Genomic DNA, 6,445 nt, shown 5'->3' on the forward strand with positions numbered 1-6,445 from the left:
GTTTGGACACAGCTCAAGCTGCTCCTCAGCATTCTAGTTCTTAAACATGGGTGTTTGCCCTCCAACCTCATCAACAGTAGCTGTGGATGAGGGATGACCCAGCAGCAAGGGACACATATCTAGTCACTTGTGTCATTAAGGGGCTGCATTATGCAGGCCTACAGCTTTGTCTCCCACATACCCCAAAATATCTGGCACCCAAACATGCAGAGAAGGAAGCTCTATTTTTGCTAGAAGGCATTTTAACCATTATTTGTTTTGGGTTTTAATACCTTCTTATCGGGCAGCCCCGGTGGTGCAGCGGTTTAGTGCTGCCTGCAGCCCGGGGTGTGATCCTGGAGACCCAGGATCAAGTCCCACGTCAAGCTCCCTGCATGGAGCCTGCTTCTCCCTCTGCCTATGTCTCTGCCTCTCTCTCTATGAATAAATAAATAAAATCTTATAAAAAATAATAATACCTTATCTTCACTCTTAGGATCCTAATAATTCTGGGATGTTAGTCAGAGGAGTTCAAAGGATAATAATCAAAATAATGGTTTTTGAGCCTCCAGGATATTATACTAAATGAAAGAAGCCAGACACACAAAAGGTCACATATGTAGGAGTCCACTTATAAAACATCCAGAGTAGGCAACTCTATAGAGAAAACAGACCAGCAGAGGCCAGGAGCTAGAGGAGGGGTACATGGAGAGTAACTACTTAAAGGAAACAAGTTTTCTTTGTGAGGTGATGAAAATATCATGGAACTAGATAGAGGTGATGTTTCCTCAACACAGAATATACCAAGTGTCACTGAATTGTATACTTTAAAAATGGTTAATGGGTAATTTCATATTATATGAATTTTACATTAAGAAAAAAAGCATAAGATTTCCTGAACTGGTGCATGCTAGCACTAGGCTGGGACTGCATCCAGGCTGGGTATCAGCTGGCCCCAGTGATAATGGCTATGTTTCAAAATGAGGTGGATACAGCCTGAAAATAAAAGGTTGGAGAACCATTTACCATTCGAATGGTCCTCAAAAGAAAGCAGGGGTAGCCATCCTTATATCAGATAAACTAAAATTTACCCCAAAGACTGTAGTGAGAGATGAAGAGGGACACTATATCATACTTAAAGGATCTATTCAACAAGAAGACTTAACAATCCTCAATATATATGCCCCGAATGTGGGAGCTGCCAAATATATCAATCAATTATTAACCAAAGTGAAGAAATACTTAGATAATAATACACTTATACTTGGTGACTTCAATCTAGCTCTTTCTATACTCGATAGGTCTTCTAAGCACAACATCTCCAAAGAAACGAGAGCTTTAAATGATACACTGGACCAGATGGATTTCACAGATATCTACAGAACTTTACATCCAAACTCAACTGAATACACATTCTTCTCAAGCGCACATGGAACTTTCTCCAGAATAGACCACATATTGGGTCACAAATCGGGTCTGAACCGATACCAAAAGATTGGGATTGTCCCCTGCATATTCTCAGACCATAATGCCTTGAAATTAGAACTAAATCACAGCAAGAAGTTTGGAAGGACCTCAAACACGTGGAGGTTAAGGACCATCCTGCTAAAAGATAAAAGGGTCAACCAGGAAATTAAGGAAGAATTAAAAAGATTCATGGAAACTAATGAGAATGAAGATACAACCATTCAAAATCTTTGGGATGCAGCAAAAGCAGTCCTAAGGGGGAAATACATCGCAATACAAGCATCCATTCAAAAACTGGAAAGAACTCAAATACAAAAGCTAACCTTACACATAAAGGAGCTAGAGAAAAAACAGCAAATAGATCCTACACCCAAGAGAAGAAGGGAGTTAATAAAGATTCGAGCAGAACTCAACGAAATCGAGACCAGAAGAACTGTGGAACAGATCAACAAAACCAGGAGTTGGTTCTTTGAAAGAATTAACAAGATAGATAAACCATTAGCCAGCCTTATTAAAAAGAAGAGAGAGAGGACTCAAATTAATAAAATCATGAATGAGAAAGGAGAGATCACTACCAACACCAAGGAAATACAAATGATCTTAAAAACATATTATGAACAGCTATACGCCAATAAATTAGGCAATCTAGAAGAAATGGACGCATTCCTGGAAAGCCACAAACTACCAAAACTGGAACAGGAAGAAATAGAAAACCTGAACAGGCCAATAACCAGGGAGGAAATTGAAGCAGTCATCAAAAACCTCCCAAGACACAAGAGTCCAGGGCCAGATGGCTTCCCAGGGGAATTTTATCAAACGTTTAAAGAAGAAACCATACCTATTCTCCTAAAGCTGTTTGGAAAGATAGAAAGAGATGGAGTACTTCCAAATTCGTTCTATGAGGCCAGCATCACCTTAATTCCAAAACCAGACAAAGACCCCACCAAAAAGGAGAATTACAGACCAATATCCCTGATGAACATGGATGCAAAAATTCTCAACAAGATACTGGCCAATAGGATCCAACAGTACATTAAAAAAATTATTCACCATGACCAAGTAGGATTTATCCCTGGGACACAAGGCTGGCTCAACACCCGTAAAACAATCAATGTGATTCATCATATCAGCAAGAGAAAAACCAAGAACCATATGATCCTCTCATTGGATGCAGAGAAAGCATTTGACAAAATACAGCATCCATTCCTGATCAAAACTCTTCAGAGTGTAGGGATAGAGGGAACATTCCTCGACATCTTAAAAGCCATCTATGAAAAGCCCACAGCAAATATCATTCTCAATGGGGAAGCACTGGGAGCCTTTCCCCTAAGATCAGGAACAAGACAGGGATGTCCACTCTCACCACTGCTGTTCAACATAGTACTGGAAGTCCTAGCCTCAGCAATCAGACAACAAAAAGACATTAAAGGCATTCAAATTGGCAAAGAAGAAGTCAAACTCTCCCTCTTCGCCGATGACATAATACTCTACATAGAAAACCCAAAAGTCTCCACCCCAAGATTGCTAGAACTCATACAGCAATTCGGTAGCGTGGCAGGATACAAAATCAATGCCCAGAAGTCAGTGGCATTTCTATACACTAACAATGAGACTGAAGAAAGAGAAATTAAGGAGTCAATCCCATTTACAATTGCACCCAAAAGCATAAGATACCTAGGAATAAACCTAACCAAAGATGTAAAGGATCTATATCCTCAAAACTATAGAACACTTCTGAAAGAAATTGAGGAAGACACAAAGAGATGGAAAAATATTCCATGCTCATGGATTGGCAGAATTAATATTGTGAAAATGTCAATGTTACCCAGGGCAATTTACACGTTTAATGCAATCCCTATCAAAATACCATGGACTTTCTTCAGAGAGTTAGAACAAATTATTTTAAGATTTGTGTGGAATCAGAAAAGACCCCGAATAGCCAGGGGAATTTTAAAAAAGAAAACCATATCTGGGGGCATCACAATGCCAGATTTCAGGTTGTACTACAAAGCTGTGGTCATCAAGACAGTGTGGTACTGGCACAAAAACAGACATATAGATCAGTGGAACAGAATAGAGAATCCAGAAGTGGACCCTGAACTTTATGGGCAACTAATATTCGATAAAGGAGGAAAGACTATCCATTGGAAGAAAGACAGTCTCTTCAACAAATGGTGCTGGGAAAATTGGACATCCACATGCAGAAGAATGAAACTAGACCACTCTCTTTCACCATACACAAAGATTAACTCAAAATGGATGAAGGATCTAAATGTGAGACAAGATTCCATCAAAATCCTAGAGAAGAACACAGGCAACACCCTTTTTGAACTCGGCCATAGTAACTTCTTGTAAGATACATCCACGAAGGCAAAAGAAACAAAAGCAAAAATGAACTATTGGGACTTCATCAAGATAAGAAGCTTTTGCACAGCAAAGGATACAGTCAACAAAACTCAAAGACAACCTACAGAATGGGAGAAGATATTTGCAAATGACATATCAGATAAAGGGCTAGTTTCCAAGATCTATAAAGAACTTCTTAAACTCAACAGCAAAGAAACAAACAATCCAATCATGAAATGGGCAAAAGACATGAACAGAAATCTCACAGAGGAAGACATAGACATGGCCAACATGCACATGAGAAAATGCTCTGCATCACTTGCCATCAGGGAAATACAAATCAAAACCACAATGAGATACCACCTCACACCAGTGAGAATGGGGAAAATTAACAAGGCAGGAAACAACAAATGTTGGAGAGGATGTGGAGAAAAGGGAACCCTCATACACTGTTGGTGGGAATGTGAACTGGTGCAGCCACTCTGGAAAACTGTGTGGAGGTTCCTCAAACAGTTAAAAATATACCTGCCCTACGACCCAGCAATTGCACTGTTGGGGATTTACCCCAAAGATACAAATGCAATGAAACGCCGGGACACCTGCACCCCGATGTTTATAGCAGCAATGGCCACGATAGCCAAACTGTGGAAGGAGCCTCGGTGTCCAACAAAAGATGAATGGATAAAGAAGATGTGGTTTATGTATACAATGGAATATTACTCAGCTATTAGAAATGACAATTACACACCATTTGCTTCAACGTGGATGGAACTGGAGGGTATTATGCTGAGTGAAGTAAGCCAGTCGGAGAAGGACAAACATTATATGTTCTCATTCATTTGGGGAATATAAATAATAGTGAAAGGGAATATAAGGGAAGGGGGAAGAAATGTGTGGGAAATATCAGAAAGGGAGACAGAACGTAAAGACTGCTAACTCTGGGAAACGAACTAGGGGTGGTAGAAGGGGAAGAGGGCGGGGGGTGGGAGTGAATGGGTGACGGGCACTGGGGGTTATTCTGTATGTTAGTAAATTGAACACCAATAAAAAATAAATTAAAAAAAAAAGAAAAAAAATAATTAAAAAAAAAAAACCAAAATGAGGTGGAGATCAAGGACTTCCAATATGATGAAGACTCAGAGGCATATTTCTAGCCCTGCCCATGTGGGGATAACTTCTGCATTATGAAGGAAGATTTGGAGAATGGAAAGACGTAGCAATGGGACCAGCTGCTTTGTCATTGTAAAAGTGATTTATGACAAAAAACAGTTTAGGTGTGGAGAAACAGTCCCAGCCTCTTCCATCCACAAAGAATTAGTTAAATGCTGAAGAAGACTTTAGAAATCCAAATCCTGAACTCTTGGGAATGAGTCAAGGTGGAAAAATCAAAGACAAAGTTACTGACTTCTTCATGGGGACAGCTATTCTATAACTGGCTCTTCTGTTAGAATGTGGATCCTTTCTATTGGCTGCCAAGTTCATCTTCAATTAAGGAAGCAAGTCCATGGGATACCTGGGTGACTCAGTGGTTGAGCGTCTGCCTTTGGCTCAGGTCATGATCCTGGGGTCCTAGGATCAAGTCCCACACCGGGTTCCCCACAGGAGCCTGTTTCTCCCTTTGCCTATGTCTCTGCCTCTCTCTCTCTGTGTTTCTCATTAATAAATACCTACATACATACTTTATACAAACAAGTCCATGAAATGACATACCTGGATTTTGTGTTTAGAACTTTGAATTGGAAGTGTCCTTAATTTTCCTTGTGATTTTATTTATTTATTTTAATTTTATTTATTTATGAGAGACACAGAGAGAGAGAGATAGGCAGAGACACAGGCAGAGGGAGAAGCAGGCCCCATGCAGGGAGCCTGACTTGGGACTCGATCTTGGGACCCTAGGACCACTCCCCGGGCCGAAGGCAGGTGCCAAACCACTCTGCCACCCAGGGATCCCCCTCCATGAGATTTTTTTGAAGATGAATTTTTGGCCTAGTTTTTTTAATTAGTTTTAAATTTTTATTATTTTTTTAGGTTTTTTTTTAAAGCTTACATTTATTGAGTACCTACTATGTGCCAAGTCCTGTGTTAAGGAGTCACCTGTATTGTGGCATATAATCCTCACCACCAACTGTTTGAGATAGGTGCAATTTTTACACTTAGTTTAGAGATGAGGAAACTGAGGCTGTAACATGGAGGTTATACGATTAGCTCAGGCTCTCTAAGCAGTAGTTTTCAGAGAGGCATGCAAACACAAGTAGTCTGCTCAGGGGCCAGCATTCTCATTCACTGTGCTTTGTTAATTCACTGGCCTCAGAGGAACTGTTCACCTCTAAGTTTTGTCAAAGAAGAAAGAAAGCCAACCTATATTGGTGGTAGGTTTGGCTCATACTTGTGTAGTACCTACTGTGGGCCAGTCACTTATGTCAAATCCCCGTTTCTCACAATCAAACTTCGTGAGCAGAACTACTGCTATGCCATTTTTGTAGATGAGGAGACTGAGCCTTACCCATTCACCCTGGGTCACAGGACCAGTCCCTCAGCTGAGGATGGGAGTGACTGGCTATACCCCAGGCCCTCCAGCCCCTTCTCCCAGCACCCCTCTCTTCTTTGAGGACAATTGTCTATGCAGCAAATAACAAAGCGATTGAAAAAAACA

At 40.6% G+C, this 6,445-nt stretch overlaps 1 pseudogene; it reads left to right on the forward strand.

Annotated features, from left to right (window-relative positions):
• Positions 1 to 943: 943 nt before the first annotated feature.
• On the forward strand, positions 944 to 5,121 carry LOC140621449 (diphthamide biosynthesis protein 3-like; annotated as a pseudogene).
• Positions 5,122 to 6,445: the final 1,324 nt, after the last annotated feature.

Source organism: Canis lupus, chromosome 1, assembly GCF_048164855.1.
Source record: "Canis lupus baileyi chromosome 1, mCanLup2.hap1, whole genome shotgun sequence".
Lineage (NCBI taxonomy): Eukaryota > Metazoa > Chordata > Mammalia > Carnivora > Canidae > Canis > Canis lupus.